The following is a 26,202-nucleotide window of genomic DNA, read 5'->3' as shown; positions in this document are numbered from 1 at the left end:
CCCCCGCGCCGTCTGATTTCTCTGCCGTTTCTTGCGCGGTGGAGCAAACAGGAATACTTGGTGACATGTCCTTAATATGTGGAGGTGCTGATTAACCTCGAAGAAGGTGGCTAATCGGGACAGACGGTTGGTTTCGGCAGGGACCGGCGGAGATGGTACAGCGCTGATAGCCGCCATAGCAGCAGCAGCTACTTTCTTTTCTGCTTGCATCTCCCCCAGAGCTTTTACGATCGTTCGCCAGACCACCCCTTGCTGTCGTGCTTCACTGCCTTTATTGCCTCCAGTGATAGTCTCGTCCCACAATAAATCACCTACTTCGCACCACTCCTGTTGGCTACATATTAGCGAGGGGCCATTGTCCCTCTGCCCCTCCGCCTCTGAGGTAGGGGGGGGTGTGGGGGGGCATGACTCTAAAGATACTGGGGGGGGGGCTGGCCTCCGGACTTTCCCTATTCACATTAAGTGTAACTGGCCCTCCTGTTGATGGTACAGGAATACAATCAATGTCAAAAAGCATAGATCCGGATGCCTCACTATCTGGGGTAACAGTGGAACTTTCCCCCCCCAACTTTGCAGTTGCCACAGCTGCAAGGTTCTTTTCAAGCTGACACCGCTTACTATTATTCACCACCTCCCGCCATGGTTTCATCATTTTCCTTGCAGCTTTATCCTCATCAATTGCCATATCCCACAAAACATCACCTAATCGTCTCCACTCCTTGACATCAAAAAGAGAATTAGGATCCTGAAAACATCCTTTGACCCGTCCTAATGCTACTAAACCTGCGAGTGATTTTATGTAATTCACTCCCCGCTTTTCTACAAAGCGCTGTAATAAATCCAGGGCTACCTCTTGTTCCATCTTGTCAACCTGGTGCTCCTTGTTTAAGGCACCTCTGGTCCTGTGCTCCCTGGATAAGGCACAGTACCATTACTGCCGACCCACCCCTGATTAAGGCACCGTCGGCCCTTTGCTCCCTGCTTAAGGCAAAAAAAATACTCCCGCCGGCTTGTGCTCCCTGTTTAAGGCACTAAAAAATACTCCCGCCAGCTTGTGCTCCCTGTTTAAGGCACTAAAAATACTCCCACCGGCCTGTGCTCCCTGTTTAAGGCACTAAAAATACTCCCGCCGGCCTGTGCTCCCTGTTTAAGGCACTAAAAATACTCCCGCCGGCCTGTGCTCCCTGTTTAAGGCACTAAAAATACTCCCGCCGGCCTGTGCTCCCTGTTTAAGGCACTAAAAAATACTCCCGCCGGCTTGTGCTCCCTGTTTAAGGCACTAAAAAATACTCCTGCCTGCCTGTGCTCCCTGTTTAAGGCACTGAAAATACTCCCGCCGGCTTGTGCTCCTTGTTTAAGGCACTGAAAATACTCCCGCCGGCTTGTGCTCCCTGTTTAAGGCACTAAAAATACTCCCGCCAGCTTGTGCTCCCTGTTTAAGGCACTAAAAAACTACCCCCTTTGATATGTTGCTGATGCCCCGTGACTAAGGCACCAGTTGCAGCTCTTGCCAGCAGCCCTTGCAGAGACCGACCCTCTATCTCGGTTCAGGTCCTCGGAACGACCTGTCGGAGGCCCACTGTCCGATCGTCCTTGATTCGGCTAGGCGCTGCTGTCTCTGATATTTCCCAGCGTTTGTTTCTGCCGCCGCTGTATGCAGCACCTTTCTGTGTCAGCTTCCGTTGCCCCTCTGCGTCAGTTCCGGCGCCCCCCCCGCTTCCACTTCCGGGGCCACCCTGCGCTCGCCTCCAGCGCCCCCTCGCGTCCGCCCCCGGGGCCGCTCAGTGTCCACCTGTGGCGTCCCTTCGCGTCCGCCCCCGGGGCTGCCGCAGTCGGCTCCTTACCACGTCAGCTCCGGTGTCTTTCTGCTTCCGTTCGTGGGGCCACTCACTTCTGGTCTCGGGGCCGCTCCGCCTCCGCTCTCCGGGGCCGATCACCTCCGTTCTGCGGGGCCGGTCTGCCTCTGCTCTGCGGGGCTGGTCACCTCCACTCTCGGGGCCGCTCCGCCTCCGTTTCTCGGGGCCGCTCCGCCTCCGCTCTCAGGGCCGGTCCAGCCAGCTTCTCTCCACGTACTCCCCTGGGGCTGCTGGGGCCGGCACCTCTCCGTCTCAGCTCGTGGACCCTGAACGCTGCTGTATTTGGTGTTTCGCTGGGTCCGTTCTCAAATTCCTCAGTCGTTGCTGTTTTTTTTTTTTTTTTTTTCTGGGTCCGCAGCTCCGTCTGTGTTATTCTTCTATGCAGGTCCCTGTTCGGGCGCCATCTTGCAGGGCCGCGGACAAACGACATGCCGAGACGGGTTCAGTGTGGGAGATAGAGCATCAATCAACGTGTCTCTTTATTGGTCCAGGGTACATACATTTATACAGACAATGATAATTATTATGCCTACTAGTCACTAGATGATTGGCTTAAGCTCTAAGGGTCGTATTCACACGGTCCACCTACTTGCAGTTAGCTTACAGCACAAGCTTCTCATAACACTAAGTTTCTCATGCTACTATTTCTGATTCCTGTTGACTTGTTTTTGATACATGACAGTACCGTAACACAATGTTTCTCAGACCACCATTATCATAACACTAGGTTTCTCAGACCACTATTCCTAATTCCCCTTAGCCTGTTTTCGACACACCACGGTACACAGGGCTGAAGCGTCCTTGACATTCCTCCCGTATCAGCAGCTGCGAGCAGCTGCAGGCAAACCCTAGTGAGGCCCAGCATCAGCAGCCAGAGCAGGCTCTGATCATACAATTGCTCGGTGGGCTCAGGACCCTTGTCTCTGAGCCATTCTCCAACATTCCAGGTCTCTTTGCATTTTTCTTGCATTTATACTTAATGCAAACAGAACAAATCAAAACAAATAATCTGATATTCAGGTGCACTTGTTGCTTAACTCCTTAAGTAGGTATCGTGGCAGAATTTTCTCTGACACCAACTATGAACAGTCCTTATCTTTGGGTTCCTGTAATAAGTCACGCAGGAAATTAGTGTAGAGCTGGACTTACATACAGTATGGTTATATCTTTGAAGCTTAAAAAGTTCGCAGGCTGATTAATAGCATGAAGGACACTGATGAGAGGCCTCTGGAGAAGCTCTGCATGGTTTATGTGTCTCAGATATTGAAAAATCTGGTACAGTTCTGGACTGAAAGGGAATCTATATCACACAGTCCATGGAGTAGAGTTTACGTCCCATAGCCTTAACCATCAAAATGTTAAGCATCTAGTTTAAGATACTCATCCATGCTCCTTTGATGAGAAATATTTATTACCAGAAGCCACTAATCAAAATCTATGATATCCAAGATAATTAGGACAAATTACCCTCTAGAGGAGTATATTTCTCTGCACAAGCATTAGAGGGAGTGTAAAGACTAACTTAAACTAGATGTTTAAGTTTTAGAAACATTACCTTATGTCAGATGAATCCTAATGTAAATCTAAAATGAGCAAAAAGAGTTTGAATATATTGGATACATCATTATTCCTAAAACTATCTCTTTGACTTTAGACTAGCTCAGTATACATTGTACTCTTTCAGAAAGAATAAAATATAAGATCAATTTAGCTTTACCGCAATGAAAAGAAGAGTACAAATATCAAACTAACTTCAGATGTTCATCACCAGAAAAAATGTCTGGTTTTAAAGGGGAACAGTGTACATTGATTTAGAAAAGCCAATGAATATAAGACCAGATAGTGTAATTAAGGATTCTTAACAATTGATGAAGGTGTATTCTTTTGCATCTTCTAAAGATAAAGAGGTCTTCTGGACATTTAAACTGAATGTTGATTCAATTAGTAATTATTTCTAGATATTTTTATCATTAAGTTCTGGGCAGGGGCGGCAGCAATAAAAATACCTCCTACCCTAAAAAAAAACTCACCCAAACCAAACTGCAAACAAAAAAACCCAAAGAGCTTTAGAAAGTCTGTGTCTGACCTCTCAGGATCATTTTTAAAGCATGTAATGAGTTAAGTAATCGGGCATTCTTTCCTACCCTACAGCAAAATGCCTCTTGATGCAATTAAATGGCTCAAGATTCAAAAACCCAGACCTACTAGTCTCTTCAGTTTGTGACAGCCAGTCATGTGTGAGAAAGGTCAGTCATGTAAAAGAAATTAAATGAGTTCTGCAAGGACTTAACTGGAATTGATGCAAAGCTCTCCAAACAGCAAAGGTGATTAAAAGTTCAATCAAAGTCAGATGCAAGGAAAGATGCTCATTAATATCCACATCACTGGGTCACAAACACCCTGCTTATCTGTATGACAGGATTGTGTACTTAATGATGTGATCAAAGGTGATATTCATGAGAGAACAATGTATTCCATACCACCTCAGCACTCTATGATGCATATCCTGACAGTAGTCCTAAAAAGAATATGAAAATCTTCATATCTGCATGAGGATTTTATAAAAGGAAGAAATATACTTGTACAAAGTCAAATAAATAGTTTGTTACACACTGAATTAAATACAAATATTATTATTTCAGTGTTCAAAAATGCAGCTATTATTATTTCAGTGTTCAAAGTAAAACAAAACATACTTGAGGACCTTTCTGAAACTTTGTTAAAATCAAAGAAAACTTCTAGCATTAGAAAGATGTTTTAATACTAAGGGTATTAATGACCATTCACTGATCTGAAAATACATTTCAATAACATTGTATTCTTGTATAATAAAGATTGTACTGACTACAACAAAGTCTGAAGCTTTAACTACTCAGAACTGCAGACAGCAAAGCTTATTTGACTAATTATGAAGGAGATCTTTTAGCAATGTTGTAGGAGACTGTGTAGGACTTTGTCTGTCTCAACGCTGCTGCACCACTACCACTTCCTGGCCTCCGCATCCTGTTGATGTGACAGAGTACTCCTTGAAGGAGACTGGTAGTCCCCGAAGAAACCACGACGTCTGCCCGAAGCGCAAATAACAACGTCCCTGGCAGTACCAGCCAGACTGCACCTGCGCGCGAGCCGGGTCGGGAGGAAATTGAGGTGAGGAAGATGTGCAGAGGCTGAAGGCACCGTGGGCCGACCCTCGCCAGCGAGACCACCATGACCACCTGGGCATGCGCGCATGGGGGTCCACGGGGCGGCACATATTACAACGAGCTCCGTGGAAATGGGCAGACTTTTCCAGGAAATCGTGGGGACTAAGGCGATAAAAGGACTGTGTACTCTGTACTGAGGGCGCGTTTTGCATGCGGGCGTTTTGTGTGCGGGCGTTTTGCTTGCGGGCGTGTGTATGTGTGTGTACGTGTATGTGTGTGCGTGCACGTATGTGTGTGTGAGTGCATGTGGGCTCCCAAAACATCTCTCTTGTGGACTTCGGCGGAGCTTGGAGCTTGGACCATCATCGATTGCACCGAGACTGAGCCAACGGGACATCGCGGGCTCGTGGTGGTGGTGATTAATCTTGCCGCATCTCTACAGTTTTCTAGCTTAGGGATTCTGACTTCCTCTTCCTCTTTCTCCCTGTCCTATCGCTCTTATCAGCCGCTTGTTTAACAAAGATCACAAGGTTGCCCGGCATCTGACCTCGTTTGTGTCTTAATCTCGCTCTTGGGATCGTTTAAGAACCCTCCCTGATATCGAATTGGGACATCCCCGATATCGGATCGGGACAAATGTTCATCAAACTTAAGAGTAAAAATCTATGGATTCTTCCTAAACTGCTTTAATAATTTTGACTAAGACCTATTTCTGGTTTAATGACTTATTAAACAAATAGGCTTATTTATGTTTATTGTTCTCTGGTTTGAATATTTACACTTTGTAGCCATAGTTATTTGAATCAGAACGCAAAGAGGTGCAACAAGGGAGGGACTCTTTATCAGGAAGTGTAGGGATAGGACAAGAGGTAATGTTTTTAAACTGAAAGAGGGCAGAGTTAGATTAGATACTAGGAAGAAATTCTTTACAGTGAGGGTGGTGAGACACTGGCCCAGGGTGCCCAGAGAAGCTGTGGCTGCCCCCTCCCTGGAAGGGTTCAAGGCCAGGTTGGACGGGGCTTTGAGCAACCTGGTCTAGTGGAAGGTGTCCCTGGCCATGGCAGGGAGGGTGGAACTAGATGATCTTTAAGGTCCCTTCAAACCCAAACTGTTCTATGACTATATGACTCTGGTAGTTGAAGGATAAGCACCTCTAATAACAATGTCAGATGACACTGATCAGAACACTGAGGGTATGAGTAATTAAGTCTTCACATCCCAGTGCAGCTAAAGAGACATGCAGAGCACCCTCAGAGCTGCAAGAGAAGAGGTATCCTTACAGGTGAGACATTCAGTACCCCAGGCTGCCACACTGTGATGCAGGTACCACATTGCTAGAGACACATGTTATTACTGATCAAGATCCTCATCATGAGAAATGCTGGTTACCCAGTGAAGGATTGTCTCATTATTATGGACTGCAGAAAAAAAAAAAAAAAACAACCAACCAAACAAACAAAAAACAAAAACAACCAACCAAACAAAAAACACCCAAAGACCAAAACCATACAAAATTTTCATCTAATTTCTGACATTTTATTAAATTCAGTACAGTTTTACTCCATAAGTAGTAATATCAAAATCACTTCCCAGGACGCAACATGGTTGAAGAAGTCTAGAGCTGATACTGTTTTTTCACAAAAGATAACTTTCCAAAGATTGAGGTATTTGAGAAGATATAAATATTCCTCTTGTGTTGTGTTTAATGCATCTTATAGCATGCTTGTTTTTTCCACCTCAGTTTTACCCATTTTTCCACCTGTGCAGAGAAGGCTTCATGAAGCCCCGTTGGAAATAATGACACAAAAGAAGCAACATCTGAAGAATAAGATGCAGAATTATTCTGAATTGATGGGTCCTTTTCACTATAGGTATGAACACAGACAGAGGTCAGGAATGGCTTTGTATGTCCTAGTGGCACTGACATGAAGCAGAGTACCTCTCAGGGAGGCTTCTCTTGTTTATATGATGCTGAAGTAAGTGAAAAAACAATGTAATTATTAATTTAAAGAGATTTATTTCTTCTTCTGCATTTGCTTCATTATTATTGTTACTTTCTTTAAGGTTCTGCTTGATTTCCTCTCAACATCCCTTCTCTACCTAAAACTTGATTTGAAGACAAGAACATGTAATTATTTGATCACTTTTCATTTCGTCTGATTAAAAAAAAAAGGAAGTGTTTGCTTGGGTCAAAGGTTATTAAAATGCATAATTAACTGTCCAATATAATTTTAATCAACAATTTTCCAGTTACAGCTTCTTTGCATTTATCAAGGGAAAGGCAGGGTTAAATAGGGGTATTTAATCAACTATGCATGAATTGCCAGAAATGGATTTCTGTAAGGGAGCCTTCAACCAGTTATTATGAAAGGTGCTGAAGTGAAACAACCCTCCTCTAAGAGCGGTGGATTACACTGGTTTGCAGGGAATGAATTTAAGTATTATTGAACAAAATATTTCAGTCACATGTTTCATCTCCATCTGCTTAATGAATTGAAGTGTCAAGAAAATTTGAAGAGGCAGCCCAGGAAAACAGAAATGTAATTTAATGCAACATGAATCATTTGCTGGCTAAATGTACAGTATTGATGGGATTCCAGACAAAGAATTCAGATTATGGTTATTGTTAAAGGAAAAGGCATTTAATTTCTCCAGTGATTCATATGTTTAAAGGCAGATTATTTTAAAAAAATCACAGAAAACTAAACTTGTCACAGTCTTATAGAAGCCTTAATTGGCAAAAGCAGTAAATATAATGACTTTCAGAAATGTAGCTTTAAGGCATCTCTGCATCTTTAACATACTCAGGAGAACATATCCTGCATAACTTTATCAAAAATCACATAAAATCTGAGGCTATCTGATAGAGATGTACAAGCTGGTTAAGCTCTTCTATCAATTCTTGTTATTTGTCTCATTGCTTTGAGTGTCTGTAGTTCTGGATGCAATAACTCTATTTACTGAATTTGGAATATCCCCAGATACCATTAAGTGGACACCCACTCTGTTTTCCTCTTCTTGATTTCCCTGATGCAGATAATGTGTTATATGCAACACATGCTATTTAGCTAGTGATGTAGCTTCTCTTTCTTTCTCGCTTTTTCCTCTCTTCATAGCACAAGTATCTGTTAATTTATTATCTTCCACCTGTGCATTAAATGAATTTTGCCTCACTCTCAGTACAGTGTTCAGCTGCAGGAATGCAGAAGGAAAAATATGTGTCTATAAAAGAAAATCTGATAGAGTTGGGTTACTTATACGGTCATCCAACATGTCCCTTGACACAGCTTTGGCCTCTCACAGCAAGCCTTCTCCCACAATACCCAGACCTGTTTTCTGCTTCAACACAAGCCAGCACAACACAAAACTGCAACAACTGCATGTGTGCTATCAAGATGCATGGACAAGACCATGTGTTCTAGGGAAAAAGAGTTTCTCTCTAGGAATATGAACTATGCCACACTATTTGCCCTCCATGCCAGTGCGCCTTGTTATTTGCTAACATAGGTGTAAAGACATAGTAAGTTCTTTGGGCCTCTATATATAAGTAACGCTATTTTGTGTGTTTGTGTAGATGGCATTTTGGTTAATTATCACATGCTGCAACCTCTCTCTTTCTTCCTTTACCTCCCTTATCTATACAAAGGTAAGCAAAATTAATCAGGTCCTTGATTGCCAGGGATGGGATTAGCATGATTGAATGGGCATGAACCAGTGTAAAATGGAGGCATGTATGATAGTTTGCCACGAAAGACAATGCCTGTGAGTTGAAGAATTTGTGTTGACAGAAAAAAAAAAAAAAAGGAAATTAAAAAGATGACAGAAACCAATATCAGTCTGGTTCTTCCATGATATGGTTATCTAAATATGCATATGCGGTTGGACTAAAGCATACTTACTACCAGTAAAAAACTGGCTGGATGGCCAGGTCCAAAGAGTGGTGGTGAATGGAGTTAAACTCAGTTGGAGGCCAGTCACAGGTGGTGTTCCCCAGAGCTCAGTACTGGGGCCAGTTCTGTTTAATATATTTATTAGTGATCTGGACAAGGAGATCAAGTGCACCCTCAGTAAGTTTGCAGATGACACTGAGTTGGGCAGGGGTGTTAATCTACTTGAGGATAGGAAGGCTCTACAGAGGGATATGGACAGGCTGAATCAATGGTCCAAGGCCAATTGTATGAGATTCAACAAGGGAAAGTGCTGGGTCCTGCACTTGGATCACAACAACCTCCTCCAATGCTGCAGGCTTGGGGAAGAGTGGCTGGAAACCTGCCTGGTGGAAAAGGACTAGGGGGTGTTGGTTCACAGCCAGTTGAATATGAGCTGTCAGTGTGCCACATGGCGAAGAAAGCCAATGGCATCCTGGATTGTATCAGCAATAGTGTGGCCAGCAGGACTAGGGAAGTGATTGTCCCCCTGTACTTGGCACTGGTGAGGCTGCACCTCAAATACTGTGTTCAGTTATGAGCCACTCACTACAAGAAAAACATTGAGGTGCTTGGGCATGTCCAGAGAAGGGAAACAATGCTGGTGAAGGGTCCAGATAACAAGTCTTATAAAGATCAGTTGAGGGAACTGGGTCTGATTAACCTGAAGAAAAGGAGGCCCAGGGGAGACCATTTGCTCTCTACAACTACCTGAAAGGAGGTTGTAGCAAGGTGGGTGTCGGTCTCTTCTCTCAAGTAACAAGCAATAAGATGAGAGGAAATGGCCTCAAGTTGCAGCAGGGGAGGTTTTGATTGGGTGTTAGGAAAAATTTCTTAATTGAAATGGTTATCAAGCACTGGAACAGGCTGCCCAGAGAGGTAGCTGAGTCACCATCCTTGGAGGTATTTAAAAGATGTGTAGATGTGACACTTAGAGATGTGGTTTAGTGGTAGACTTGGCAAAGTTAGGTTTATGGTAGGACTTAATGATCCTACAGGTCTTTTCCAATCTAGTTGATACTATGATTCTATGATTCTAGATGATCATTGTATGTCTCTTTCAACTAAAATACTCTGTTCTGTTCTATTATATTCAAAACATGGGCATTTGGATGTTAATAATAGTATAACGTGAAAAGCGCAAGAGGCTGAGCACAAGCAAGTTGGGAGGTAAAGACTGAAGAACCACTGAGCAAGTTACAGGAGTTAACTGTCTGGGGAGACAGATGAGATGATTTGCTCTTTGAAGATGACTGTTTTCCCCAGTGACTACCGAAAGAGGTCTCGCTGTTTCTTTAAGATGACATATAACATTTGACAGCTAAATAGGTCAGATTAATCAATCACATTCCCAATTCTTACAATGGTGGCTGTACACATAACTCTGGAGTGGTGGTAAGGGACTCTGGAGTGCAGGTAGTTTTTCCATCAGTCCTCCTGGTTGAAGTGAAGGGGGTTGAAAGGGCCAGTTGAATTTAGCAAATCAACAAATGGCTACAGCACTGATGCCAAAGACAGGGGTTGGGCTACTTAGACCATGGGACTCGCTTTGAGAAACATGGTCTACTGGAGGGGCTGATGGGGTACATCTGTCAGAGAAGGGGAAGACTACCTTTGGTCATAGGTTTGCCAAGCTGGTGAATAGGGTTTTAAACTAAAGTTGACAGGGGAGAGGAACCTCAATCAATCCCACTACTACCAGTTTGATGCCAGTGTCAGCAACAGACGCTTAGAGCCTGGAGATTAGAGAGAGCACCTGAAGAACAGCACAAAGGAATTCCAGCCAGTAAGTCAGGTTAATCAGGGGCCCAACTTAAATGCTCCTATGCAAACACACATAGCATGAGGAATAAACAAGAGGAGCTAGAGACATGCATATGCCTGCTGGGCTATAATCCTACTGGCATCATGGAGATGTAGGGGGATGACTCCTATGACTGGAATGTTGGAATGGAATGATACAGGCTCTTTAGGAAGGACAGAAAGGGGAGGCGAGGAGAAGAGGTCTCATGCTATGTCAGTGACTAGCTGGAGTACACGGAGCTCTGTCGGTTGATGCGTGAAGAGCCAACTGAGAATTTATGGGTCAGGATTAAAGGGAGGTCAAGGACAGGTGATGTTATAGTGGGGGTCTGCTACAGGCCACCTAATCAGGAAGACTGAGCAGATGAGGCCCTCAATAGACAGATAGGAGCAGCCTCATGTTCACACATACTGGTCCTAATGGGGGACTTCAATCACCCCAGTATCTGTTGGATACACAGGACTTAAGCAATCCAGGAGGTTCCTGGGATGCACTGCTGATAAATTCCTTCTCCAAGTGATAGAGGAGCCAACGAGGAGAGGTTCTATGCTGGATCTTGTTCTCAACGACAAGGAGGGGCTGGTGAGGAGTATGAAGCTCAAGGGCAGCCTTGGCTGCAGTGGTCATGAAATGGTGGTGTTCAAGAGCCTTATAGGAGCAAGGAGTGTGAACATCAAGCCTACTACCCTAGACTTCAGGAGAGAAGACCTTGGCTTCTTCAGGGATCTGCTTGGCAGAGAACCTTAGGATAAATCCCTGGAGGAAAGAGGGGCCCAAGAAAGCTGGTTAATATTCAAGAATCACCTCCTCCAAGCTCAGAAGAGATGTATCCTGACAAAGAGGAAATCAGGTAAGAATGACAAGAGGCCTGCATGGATGAATAAGAAGCTTCTGGACAGCCTCAAATACAAGAAGGAAGCTACAGAGAGTGGAAGCAAGGACAGATAGCCTTGGAGGAAGACAAAAAAAACTGTCTGAGCAGCAAGGGATCAGGTAAGGAAGGCCAAAGCCCTGACAGAATTATATCTGGCCAGGGATGTCAAGGGCAACAATAAAAACTTCTATAGGTATGTTGGTGATAAAAGGAAGACTAAGGACAATGTGGACCCTGTCGAGAAGGAAACGGGAGACCTAGTTACCCAGGGTATGAAGATGGATGAGGTACTCAATGACTTTTTTGCCTCATTCTTCATTGGCAAGTGCTCCAGATATACCATCCAAGACACAAAAGGCAAAGGCATGGACTGGGAGAAAAAAGAACGACCCACCATAGAAGATCAGGTTTGAGACCATCTCAGAAACCTGAAGGTGCACAAGTCCATTTGACCTGATGAGACGTACCCTCAGGTCCTGAGGAAACTGATGGATGAATCGGCTAAGCCACCATTTATCATATTTCAGAAGTCATGGCAGCCTGGTGAAGTTCCCACTGACTGGAAACATTTTAAAATGAGGAAACAAATCCCCCATTTTTAAAAAGGGAAAAAAATGAAGACCCAGGGAACTACAGGCCATAGCCTCACCTCTGTGACCAGCAAGATCATGGAGTGCATCTTTCTGGAAACTATGCTAGGGCACATGGAAAATAAGGAAGTGACTGGTGACAGCCAACATGGTTTCACTAAGAGCAAATTGTTTCTGACAAATTTGATGGCCTCCTATAAGTGGGTTACAGTGTTGGTGGATAAGGGAAGAGCAACTGACATCATCCACCTGGATTTGTGCACAACATTTGTCACTGTTTAACATCTTTGTTGGTGACATGGGCAATGGGATTGAATGCACCCTATGCAAGTTTGATGATGACATCAAGCTGTGTGGTGTGGTTGACACGCTGGAGGGAATGGATGCCATCCAGAGGGACCTGGACAGCTTTGAGAGACGAGTCCATGAAAACCTCATGAAGTTCAGCAAGGCCAAGTGCCAGGTCCTGCACATGGGTCGGTGCAATCCCAAGTACAGATTTCTAGTGCAGTCAGAAAATAAGCAACTGAATTAACAGTAATAGCACTCAATTGCATGCTTAAAATTATAGACATGCTTCGATGCTGCTCTAGCTGAAGACAGTCTGGAGCTAGGGCCTTAACTTCTGTCTCTGTCATTCAGTCTGGCTACATCAGTTTACTCATCTATAAAACAGAACATTTGCCTATATGCCAGACAGGCTTATTCAATTAATGTTTTAAGCTGCCAGTGGATTCTTGGAAGAAATTTGTTATAATTCAAAAATATAAAAAAATCTTTTTATATAATCCTTTGGTTTTCAAATGAACTCTGAAAGAACATTCCATGTTCAGATAAAAGCTGAATGAGTGTCATTGTAGAGGGCCAAAGAAAACAGTATTACAGAACAATTTCTTTAGTGTGATAATACCTAACAAAGCTCCTGGAATCTTTCAATTAACTCTTTCTCATAGAGAATACCTGAAGCTCTATATAATGAGTAACATCATGATTTGGCGATTAATATAATTTAAACCTGAATGGTTTAGTTCCTGTTTGGGTATCTGGAGATAGATTCAGGGGAGGGTGGTTTGTTTGTTTATGGTAAAATTGATTAAAATTGTCAAGATTTAAAAATTCCCTCCCTCCCCAAATTCAAGTCATATTTTTATTTAAATTTTCCTGCTTTTTAGGACTGAATATAAAACAAAAAACCTGTATATAAAAAGAATGCTGGTGGATTTCTACAATAAGAATTACAAATCCTTTATAGATTCTGTTAAAGCAATTATCTTATTGGACTGGTAGTTACAACACCAGGATGTCTCTTTGCAGATAAAAGACATTTCAAATATGGTAATTTACTAGTGTAGTGAAAGAGTGAAATCTTGCATTTGCTCCTATTTTATCCTAGAATATGACTTTGAGAGGGTCATCTTTCCTTACCTTTGTGAATAAAGCAATTAATCTCTCAATGCCAAATACCTTATTCTTTGTTATATACCTTTTATCATTTAGAGAAATGAAGGACCCCTAACTACTGTTCATTATTATTTATGGAATCAGTACAATTTCCCAGTGATGTACAATAACTGAACATGAGTTTATGGAGGTTTACATAAAATTCTAAAGGGTGGAAATTTTTTCATAGTGCCATTTCATTAATTTTTTTAATATTCAGTATTTCTGTAAAATTTCCTACCCCAAATCATCGGGTTCTTGCACATATCTATTTTTTTGTGCCAAGAGTGCCAAACAAAAAATATAAAACAACTCAAACCTTTTTTTTTTTTCACTGGAAAGGGTGCAGTGTCACTATGCACACTGCATGGAAAAAAAAGATTCAGTTCAGAATCTACATTGACAGCTGTAAGGTTTGTGCCTCAAGCTTTTACAATTTAATTTTGAGTATGTCACACCTCTAATTATAACTATGACCTTAGCACAAGATAATTTTTGATTGAACTAAATACACATAACAGTGTTAATGGCTGTATAGTGACTCTTCTGTCCAGCCCCTAGTGAGGGTTTTTGAAGAAACAAAATGGGAATATAAATAATCTTTTCTTCATTTTGTTTTCTTACCTGTTTGTTTTCTGACAAACAACTTCATATAAACAAAATCTGCAAAATAGATAAGGCAGGGATTAAGGCATGAATCATATTTAATACCAGCATCTTAATGTCTAACTGGAATTCAGTCACGTGTACTTTATGATATCTTTAAGGGATTATCCAAAATAATCAGTACATACACAAGGTCCCAAATAAGAAAGTTTGGAAAACACTCAGAGATTCATTAAATTATTTTACTTTTTTTTTTTTCTTTATAAATTAATGGGAAAGCTTTCTGTCTTGTTTATTTTTTATCATTTTTGGGGGGTTTTGAAGCAAAAAAGAAAGAAGCTGCTTAAAAATTGAGGGATAACATTATGGGATGTCATCTGGAACATGCAAGGTAGAAAAATTAGACTTTGCTTCTTTTTGATCCAGAAACAGGTAGCACTTCCATATGTCTGACAGTTGCTACTTAATAGGAGTGATGGCATCAAGCTAAGGGATTCTTACTCCAAATGGTAAATCTTTAAAGTAGTTTAGATGACCCAACCCTTTAAAGAGAATCCTTATTCACATTAAGGTAATCTGGCACAGTTAGCACTTTTGTAGTTGTAAATGTCTAAACTGCATTGTAAATACTTGAAGGTTTGGTGTGATAACTGCCGTTTCTTGCAACAGAGCATGTTCTCCCTCCATGGACCATTTTATAACTAGGTACAATTCCACCTGAGTATTTGTTCTGTGTGCATAAACATCTACGCTTAATACTATGGTGTCATGAAGAAATATAAATTTAATTTGGATGAGGTCTGATCATATGATCACGTTTTTTCAAATTAGTCAATGTGTATGAATGGTGTTTATGTTAAGATAAAACAATCTGCTGGCTCCCTATAATTATAGGTGGATTTTAATAATTGATCAGACTCCTTTTTTATGATATCATAGCTAGATCACTGGAGTGGGTTTATCTCACTCGTCTTCAGGTGTCTATAAGGCAATTCAGAGAAAAAAGCTAGGTAAATCAGGTTGCATTTAAAACTAAGTTAGAGAAAGAAGCATCTCAAGGCCATAATTAATCTGATTTATTATGGATGTCTACTTTATCATGAGATTGACTGCACTAATTGTAACTGTTTCTCTTAATTGATTATAAAATAGAGAACAAAGACTCAGTTAGGTCTAGTTATCTATAAGGTTTGTGTTTAACTTTGGTCAGTTGAATCCCACATCAACCTTCTATGAGAAATACAGCAAGATTATATTTTTTCTTCCCCACTACCAGAGGTAAATCATTCCAAAGTGACATGTGTAGTTAATTCAGGTGTATCTCCTATTTTCAAAGTAATCTAGACCATTGAAAACATATCTATAGTCACCAGTTAATCAGTGAATGGCATAAAAGATTTGTGATTTATATAATTTTCTTTCTTTGACTTCTGTTAGAAAGGAATTTTTTTTTTATAATGCGTAGAGGTAATAGCAAAACATTATATTAAACATATAACATTTGACAGTGACAAGAGAAGACAGAAATTGTAATTTTTACCTATCTTATCTATTTACTCTGCTTTTTGCTATGTAACTACTAGAATCTTGGTATCTTACTGAATATCTCCAGTCACACTTACAGAGTTAGTGACATAAATATAGATTAAAACAAGTGTTTAGTAGGACTAGTAGTCAAACTTCTGTGACTTGTGTATCTTCTGTCTTTTGAAAGAACATATTGGGACAGAACATCAAAACCAGCATCCAATTTCGAGCAGGCAGACAATCATGGATGATGTGGTGTGATGAGCAGCTGCTGGCACACTGGGATTGTAGCAGCCCAAGTTTCACAGTCCTCACCCGTTCCCAGAGCAGTTTCAGTTTGATATGCCCTACATCTGAAGTGTTGCCAAATGCATCAAGAATTGGCTGAAGGCAGAAGTGTTGTCTCTGGTATCTGCTGTCACAAGGATATATACAGATAGTCAAGAACTTTCTCCTGAAAAAGATGTCTATCTGTCCTGTCTCTCTCCACAAGGTCTCATGAGGACGATGATGAAAAGATGCAGGACACAGCAGTGCTCTGCAAACCTGAACCACAGCCTCGATCGGTACTGTGATTATCCCTGACTATTTGGGTGGCCTTGTGGAGGTCTGTAATGGTTTATACCGTAAGTCTCTTACAAGTAAGTATATAGAGAGATGTGGAGAGGAAAAGTATCTCTAACCCAAATATGTTGCTGAGATTTTAGATATTCCCTTTACCTACATAAGGATAAACTGAGAACACCATTAAAAAAATAGAAGTAAAAAATTACCTCAAAACTGGTAAATATTCAATACACTTGGATAAGTTAGAGATCCGAGTAAAGTACAGTTTATGCTACTGTGGATTTCTTGTTTGTGATTAAATGGACTGCTGAAATTAAGGAATTGTCAGGTAATGTCTTAATTCATTATAGACTGTAAGATAAAAAGCTGATTTGATGGCTAAATCAAAGCACCTTCTTAATTAAGAGGATAGAGAAAAAGGAAGAGTTGTACTGGAAAAGCTTTAACCTTCATGGAATTGGGCTTTTGTTACTTTTCCTATGTTTGTGACTATTAATCTCATTCTGAAAAGATCATTTTCGTATAGATCAAAAACTGTATTTATGAAGGTCTTTTGTTAGAAAAGGGAGACTAGGAAGACAGTGTGTAAATGAATTATGTCCATGCATAATATGCATAGTATGGGAATGGTTACTTAAATTCAGGAATGATTGCTTAAGTAGCTATGGTTTTAGATATATTTAATTAATCTGTTGTTATAAATACACATAAGAGATGGGAATTGCCTCAGGCCAAGCAGAAATGTAATCTGAGGCAAGGAATAACAATTTAATCTGATTTAACATTAGCAGTGATTTTGGAATTCCACACAGTGATTTTTCCATGATGCTTTTTAGAAAAAGTACTTTGCCTTGAAAGATGCAGAGGTGAGGGAAGAATTAAACAGTCCCTTGTTAAATTAATATGGTCATTTACTTATCTCAGCCACCAAAATGTGAGTGCATGTTTCTATTTTGAAGTTTATTGATTTTAACTGTCAGTGTCTTGATTCTGCTTTTATCTGCTTCACACTGTGGAATTATAGGACACTGTGGAAGAGATACAGATGCATAAACATAGATGTCTAGTATTTAGAATGTTCAGTGTGACTTCTACCTGCTGCTCCAGACCAGCTAAGGTTTCCTAGTGGCCCTGTGTCATATCTGCCGTAAGGATATCTCAGATATTATAAAGTATCTCAAATTGCACTAAGTTTAGGCAACTGAAACAAACCATTTACTAGGCAGCTGAAAACCATCCTGTTCCTCAGAACCCTTCTGTACCTTCAACTATCTATAACCTTAACATTTATAATTCAAGCTTGCTTTTCAGCAAGCCTGGCTGCTGTTCAGCAGTAGATGAGTTCATAGCTCTCAAAGTCGTTCTGCATTTCCTACAAGGAAAATTCTGCTTAAACTGTAATGACAAGCTTGTTGCAAAGAGAGTTGAAGAAATTTCATTTCTATTCCAGCAAATGGAGGAACTAAACTAGTCCTTGTTTCATATATAGATTACAAAAAGTGGATGTTCAAGTGACTCCACATTAAAAAGATTAATTTTATATGTGGAAGTGATGATGTGAGGAGGTGGCATATGGTGTAGGCTAAATCCATAGCAATAGATTAAACAGTGCCAAGAAATGGTCTTGGACATTGGTGCTTGGTTGTTCGTACCACTACATTTTTCACACTGACTGTAGCATGACTTAAGATGCAACTGTCTCAAACAGCTCACAGATATGGTTTAGGATTTAAGAAGGGCCAATGACTGCTATCAGTAGGCTGCCTAATTTTAGAGATTAAGAGAGTCTAGTAGTAAAGAAATTTGCTTTCTTTCCCATGGGCTTCAATATCTGGGACTGTTTCTAGGCATGTTGAATTTACTATCATAATCTTTGAGACTCAGATTTCTTTCTAACTCATATGGGCTTCTGAAGTAAAGAAATTGCTGAGGGGTCTTTCCAGAGCAGAGACTGACCCTGAAATATGATGTGTCCTTCATTGTTTCAGCATCCACTCTGTGTCACTGAAATTATGAACTCAAACTAGAACAGATGAAGAACATGCCTATGAGATGAGGGGAGACTGAGACCATACCCAATAGAAGGGGACCAAACCATCTCTGATCCTAAATATTATGAAACTGGGATTGATGAATGGCATTAATCATCCAGGAAGGGACAGTGTTATCTAAGCTGAAAGACAGTCTGTACAAAGCCAAATGGACAAATGACTTTTGATAATATGAGGATGAAGATTAGAACATGGGGGTTTTTTTGTTTGGTTGGTTTTTAATATTTACACAGTTGCGGAGCCGCGGACGAACGGCACGCCAAGACGGGTTCAGTGTGGGAGATAGAGCATCAATCAACGTGTCTCTTTATTGGTCCAGGGTACATATATTTATACAGACAATGATAATTATTATACCTACTAGTCACTAGATGATTGGCTTAAGCTCTAAGGGTCATATTCGCATGGTCCACCTACTTGCAGTTAGCTTACAGCACAAGCTTCTCATAACACTAAGTTTCTCATGCTACTATTTCTGATTCCTGTTGACTTGTTTTCGATACACGACAGTACCGTAACACAATGTTTCTCAGACCACCATTATCATAACACTAGGTTTCTCAGACCACTATTCCTAATTCCCCTTAGCCTGTTTTCGACACACCACGGTACACAGGGCTGAAGCGTCCTTGACATTCCTCCCGTATCAGCAGCTGCGAGCAGCTGCAGGCAAACCCTAGTGAGGCCCAGCATCAGCAGCCAGAGCAGGCTCTGATCATACAATTGCTCGGTGGGCTCAGGACCCTTGTCTCTGAGCCATTCTCCAACACACAGTGAGATTCTGGAACAACCTTTAAGACTGCCTACGGTGCTGCTACACTGAGGGAACTGAAATCAAAACATGGGAAAGTCCTTCTCATCATCAGTCCTTATGGAACCACCTTTTGGCCATTGCTTGATGATGAGTTAGGGAGGGTTGTGAGTGCTGTTTTCAGCAAAGTTATTGCAGAGCAAGGCTCCTTCCATGAGTATACCACCTCTTAGCTGCCAAAATTTGTTCCCATGTAAAAACAAATTGAAACTTCCTGTGAGCAAGAAATCAGCATGTAGGAATTTACATTTTCACCAACAAGGATGTGTTTCACGCTTTAACTTATGCCACACTGCTGTATTATAAATAAAGGAGCTTGTTGTGTATAGACAGCATTAGGCTGTGATACTGCTTAAAGAAGAAATGTTATCCTGTTTTTGAATTACAAAGCTATTCAGATTCCTTTTCAACTGATAAACCCAGTGTCATTTAATTTAGCAGCAGCTCACATTAGAAGAATAAAGAGATGGTGAATAGCCATAAGATGAATATTCCTCAATTATTTTTTTATTGTTTCTAAGAAAGTTTTATTTTGCTTTTTACATATGGAGTGTCATTGAAAGAATTAACTAGGGGAAACAAAGCATTATTGTTGATTAATATTGTTGCTATTTGTCTTACAACAACACATAAAAGAACAAAATGATCAGGGCTTCATTTTTCTAAGATCCCTGTAAAGGACTTGCAGTCTAAGTAGGCAAAATGCACTCATGGTGGTAAAATTTGAATAGAGGATAGGCTACCAAGGCACAGAGCTGAACTCCTAAATCGGAATTGGGGTATAATCTTTCCTGCTTCAAGAGAGATTTAATTACCTTCTCTCTGTCAAAACAAAGGAAATATAAATTTTAACAAGAAATACGTGAGCTCTCAGCACCGAATACAGTTCTGACCCAAAGGATTACTCTATCAGCCAGAAATTCCTTAGATATTCATTTGTGTTTCTTCACTGATAAGTGGGTTTGTGTAATGTATTAATGGACTGATCCTCTCTGTTGATATTTTTAAATATTTCTTAGGTATAAGCTGAAGTAACTCTAAACACATGACACAAACACCACCAAAACCCATGCTGTATTTAAATTCTTATTTTACGTTAAATACACAAAATGAAGAACCCTGCCATGGCCCTACTGTACGTGTATGATTTTTTCTATACTCTTTGGCACTCTTAGATTCAAGGGCAGAGACTGATCTTGCAGAGTTCTGAAATGACACAAGGCACACATGGAATCTGTGCCAAAGCTAAAGTGTCAAATCTCAGATCTGTTAGCCACTAGTCAAATGCTTTAATCTTATGTCCTACTTACATAGCTGATCTTACACATTTTGCAAAAGATGCAATGTGTCAGTTGCTATAATAATCTTAAATGCTCACTTCAGTCATACTTAACACTGCCAAAATGCTTTATAGCCTTTGGGCTATTATGTGATTTGGCCTGGGATTTGACCACTTTTTTCATCCATGTATATTATGACCAAAGCATAGATGCTCTTACACTCATGTTTATTTCTCTTGGAAACAGGAGTGGCCTTGGCTTCAGAGCACCCTGCTTTGGACTCACACCTTCAATCTAGTTATGCTAAAGAGTCTTACCATCCTTAATGGCTTTGTGCTCACTACTCTTGGGAGGACAGGAATCTATTTTTGTGTTATAGATCAGAAAATAAACTACAGCAAGAGGCAGATATCTACATTTATTTGTGCTGTTCAGACCCCACTGATTTCAGTGGTTGTCTATGTAAGTATTATTTTATGTATACACTGATCTTTTGGCACCTGTCAGGGAATACTTTTTTACTAACTTTATCCTTCAAGAATGAGATCTGTAGCTTAACTTCACTGTACAGCCAGTAGACAGAAATAGAAAAGTACTTTAAAGATGGCATTTTTTCCCATTCAAGCCTGCTATGATGAAATATCCAGAACAAGTTTCTAGACATAGTTCTATCTTTTCAATGACTATAGAGATATTTTGCATGGCCAGCATATTAAATTAGATAACCAATTTTAAATGGTCAAAAGTGGTTCAGATGAATCCTATCCTTAGCTACCAGCTAAAATCTCTCATAAAATTGCCAAAGGATTTAGGAGACAACTGAACACAGATGTCTCAGATCCTGATCACTTGCTCAAAGAACTAGCTCATTCTTATTTTTGAGGAAAGCCTTAATGAGACTATTTGTTATGCTTAAAGCCAATATGCTGATATACCTCACTGAAAGAGTGCTGTTATGAATCATTAAGGCATAGTGCAACTTTGTTTTAGAAGGAACAAAGATAATATTGTTAATGTACTCATGAAACATTAGCGTTTTGTGGATGAAACTACATCTGTAAATTAATAAATAATCCACTCTTTCCTATTATTAAGTGACAGTTGATATTTCATTCCAAGTTGCGCTTCTTCAAACAAGAGCTTAGTGGTTGAAATTTTGTGGGATTTTTTTTAAAAAAAAAACCTTCACTCAGAAGAAAGGGCAAGGGCAAGGGCAGGGGCAACATGAGAGAAGAGGAAAGGAGAGGTTTGAGGACTAAATGAAATGATAAATGATTCACAATTTGTAGAAAGAAATATAAATAACAATTTTGACTATTGTCTGTTCCTGGAAGTGGGGCAGGATTTATTATTCTGCATATTGTGAGATCCTCTACATTCATAACATCATTATTTAGCAGTAATCAGAAGTACCTTTTCACTTTTATCCATATGTTTTTATATTGACCAATGTTAAGCACAAACTGTGGTCTGTTATGGATACATTACATGAATGAAAAATTGGTGAATGGTGATAGGAAGTCATGAACTTACAACCGGTTCTAAGAGTCCAGAAGTAAGTGTAAATAAGTAAAGGATATTTATCTCTTAGCAAAACTTGCTTAGCATTAGTAGCTAAATGTGCTGAATTCTTAGGCCACAAACTGTGAACTTTCACCTAGATATGCTGAACTTTTACCTAGTTGAGGAAAAGGAGGCCCCACAGGCAGTTTGAGCTGGAAGATAAGGAAGCAAGGAAGACCACTACACTCATCATCAGAAGCTGAAACCTTAGAAATAAGAAAATAAATGGCCTTCCTAGAGAAAGTGAAGTGAAGGGACCAATGAGGAACAGGAAGAGCTCAGACCTAGATATTACTACTGGTCAGAACTGTCACAAGATGAGTGGGGAATTTAGGTTGTAAAAGTATAATTACCCAGGGATTTATTTGTTTGGGGTTGCTCTGTGGAGACACCCAGCTCGAACTTTTTCTACTGAAGTACCACTCAAACAAATTACCTTATTGGACTTGAAGCTTGAAACTGCTACAGGATACATAAAGTGGAGAAATTTCTTTAACATGAGGATCTAGATCTTATTTTCTTTTCCCTTCTTGCCATTGTTGCCCTCAACAATGTCATAAGACATATTTATGTATTTAATATTTTAGTTTATTTGTTAAAACTTATTTACTTATTTATTTTTAGCATCATCTTCTATCGTCCTTGCCAGCGCCAACAACTGATGTTCTTAACTGAATCAGAACCAAGATGTTCCTTATCATTATAATCCATGCAGTGCTGAGTAGGAAGTGGAGAGAATGAGAATTTGCCCTTACCCTTCACCCCATCAGGCTCAACAGGGACCATAGTGTGATTCCCAAAGGGGAAAACATTGCGGAAATTCTGATTCACTCTGTTGATTCAAAAAAATATGATCACATCTTCCCTCTATGCAGCAAATTTATCTTCTTTTTAGATAAATGTTTATATACTTTCTTCCTTTGCTTATACCATTGTGGGGTCTAGATGTTTACCACCAAAAAAATATTGTTATGTTACTGATGAGAGGTTGGAAGGCATCCAAAACACTCATGTATATGAGGACAATATCCTCAATTAATGTAAATCCATTTTATAATTTTTTGCTTTAGAATATAATTTACCTACCCTAACTTTAACTATCCAAAAGTAGATGTCTAGTCTAAGCTAATCATTCATCTATAGTCAAAGGAGAGAAATACTTACTTCTGAGGGATGAGTCATGCTCTGCTAGGACAGATGAATCTTTTTGTAGATGTGCTGCTGCTTTTTCCCCTTCATTGATTATAATGAGATCCTAGAACTATATATTAGATTATATCTTTAACTCACACATAATCAAAATTAGGGGAAATTATTTCTGCATGACATCAGACAGGGCTAAGAAATTTTAATCTATTTGTAGTTCTACAGCTGGGATAGGACAATGCCCTGTCTTTCACGGCATGGAAAATGTAAGAATTTAATCTCCAGATACCAACTCATTAATAGCTGAACTGTGATGAAATTGAGAGGCATTGCAGATTTGAGAGCTGGGCAGATTCTTGGGTACTTTTTCTATTCAGATAACCTTCTAGTCTCTCCAAGCCTTTGAGATGACAGAGATGTACTTTTCATGTACAGCATCAATAACAAGAGGAGGTCATAGTGAAATGATTTTGAGAGAATTATTTGATCTTCATGGAGCTGGACAGTTTATGAACCAGTATGAAAATGTTCTTCTTAGGGTAATAGCTTTAAAGTGTACACATTTTAAATACCCCCAAAATTGACAGGCAATTGGATGAGTAATAGCCTGTTACTTTCACTACACTTCATGCTAAGTTTCCTGAAATTATGCGAGTCATGATTAGCCCTAGAGACAGAAGTGAGGTCAAGTTTATGTAGAGAAAAAAGGCTTGTTATTTCCATATTTCTCACTGTGTAATATGGTCTACTAAAAGACATTATCATTATCCACAGGCCTCACCTCATTCATAGAATTCAAACTCACTTATAATTATTTCTACTGAGAGTAGCATTTAAAGACCACTGTAGCCAATGGAAGCACTTTCAGAAGCTGCAAGAGTAATCTTTGTATTTAACGTACTGTTTCTGTGCTTCAGGAGATTTTGACTTAAAATGGCTTGTGAGAAAATCCTCAAACTTTTCACATGTCTGAATGATGAACTCCTAATGCAATGAAATCCTCAGTCAGGTTTTATATCCAGACAGGACACGAAGGAGTAATGTATTGAAAGAGGTGATTCTCTTCAGCAGGAAGTGAACCTAAAGCAAAATGCAGAAGACACAGCTGGGGTAAAATATTTAACCTCATGTAAGAGATCTGCTTCATCTTCTGATACAAGTTGTTCCCTGAAGAAAAAAAAGTGATTAAGAATGCAGAGAAAAGGATCAAGTATATGGAAACTAAAACTTTGTAAGATTTCCCATGACCTGGACCTCACCTTCTCTTCTTGTGCCTAAAGAATTTTTCTCTGTGTTTAGACACAAAGATGTCTCCAGGGTGCCCAGTAGTAGTATATCCCTGTATTTGGAGCTACAAAAGGATTGAAACTGTACCCTGAACTCTTGCTTGTGCAGTGGGCTCTCAGTGTGCTCACAGTCCAAGTATGCATACAGACTTTATCTCCCCTTGTAAGGTAGACAGACCATTTGATGTCTGAATCCAGAAAGACTTGGGCTCAGAACAGGTCCTTAGTTGGAGTTTCTACCTTTGTGTAACAGAGTTTTCTGCAAGATCAGCAAATTGGCCTTATTGTTTTCACTGGGAGGGGAAATATGTGGAAGGGAGTTGTTCTAAGGTCATGTAGCTGAGTAGTTGGTTTAGGCACATAACTAGTCATGTGAAATGCTTTTGAGTATCCATATGTTTTTCACATTATTTTTCACTAGCAATTAGGTAATCAGTCATCAACTATTTCATCTGAGGTAATCATAGCACCTATCATCCATTCCTTGGCATGCTTCTGCTAATAGGAAATAGTAGTCATCACACACGGATGACTACTATTCCTAGTGTATAGAAGGAGGAACAGAGATCTGCCTGACTGGTCAGGGATCCTCAGAAACTGAAGCAGGCATATATTTCCCATTACTTGTGACTTCTGAGACCTTGTTCTTGACATAGGCAGTGTGTCATGGTGTGAAGAGATAACTTGATTCAAAGATTTATTAGAAATGACTAATGTGAGAGGCTTACTGTGAAGACAGAGAGGTGCTCTAAAAGTCATATGCTTTCTGTAATACTTTGCCTAGTTTAAACTTTGAGATTTGCTTTTTTAATGCTTTTAAGTGTGACTCTAATTCACTTCCATGGCGTTTCAGGCTCCTGGAAGTCACTGATGAACTCAGATTTTGGTTTATATATTTCTGTTTGTAATTGCATTTTACCGTATTTGAGAAATGTTTCTAGCTCCCAACTTGTTTGACTAAAACTCCAGACATGTTGTGCCCTTTGGGTAAGTTAAGGGAAGGTAGGACTGAGGCTTTTTCAGGACAGAGGGTGCATAAATCTGAATGGAATTACTTGGAACTGCCTGAGGTACCTGTCAGTGTGTTCTTGCGAGGGAGGGTCTTATTATTGATGTCAGTTGTTCTCCAAAATGGTTTGTATGTGGTCCATGAAAGAAAGAGGAGGGAGCTGAATCTATACCAAACACAGCAGATGATCGCTTTTATGCTTTCATATGGCAGGTTTTGGCAGCTCTGTTAAAATGGAGGGACTGTTGGTGGTTCCATTATAAAAGCTTATTTGCTCAGGGATTTGTCATGTTAAGTCTTTTAATTTGCATCAGACTAGAATCTGGCACTTGGTAGTCCCCTTCTTCTTTTCCCTTCCCCTCCTGAGGTGATTTTTCTAATTTAATTTAAAAATGCTTTACTGCTTTATACTATTATAGGAGACTATTATAGGAGACTATTATATTATCATGCTAGCAGTTGACACAGTGAGGTTGTATTACAATATGTCTCCACTCTCAGGTGCCCATACCTTCTTAAATTCATAGCTCCATGAAAGACTTGCTTTTGCACCAAAGTGATGCTTGGTGAGTTTCTGTGGAAGAGTTTTGGCTCCTTCACAACCCAGCTCCTTTTGTCTCATCTTGTGCTGAAGTAACTTCTGCAGGAGGACACCATAGATTGTATTGTCAAAATAACCTCTATTATAGAAAAGAAGGAACTATTTGGGAAGTATTTGAGTTC

The sequence above is a fragment of the Tyto alba genome, unplaced genomic scaffold, assembly GCF_018691265.1.
Source record: "Tyto alba isolate M040663 unplaced genomic scaffold, T.alba_DEE_v4.0 Super-Scaffold_9, whole genome shotgun sequence".
NCBI lineage: Eukaryota > Metazoa > Chordata > Aves > Strigiformes > Tytonidae > Tyto > Tyto alba.
This window is presented reverse-complemented; position numbering follows the sequence as displayed.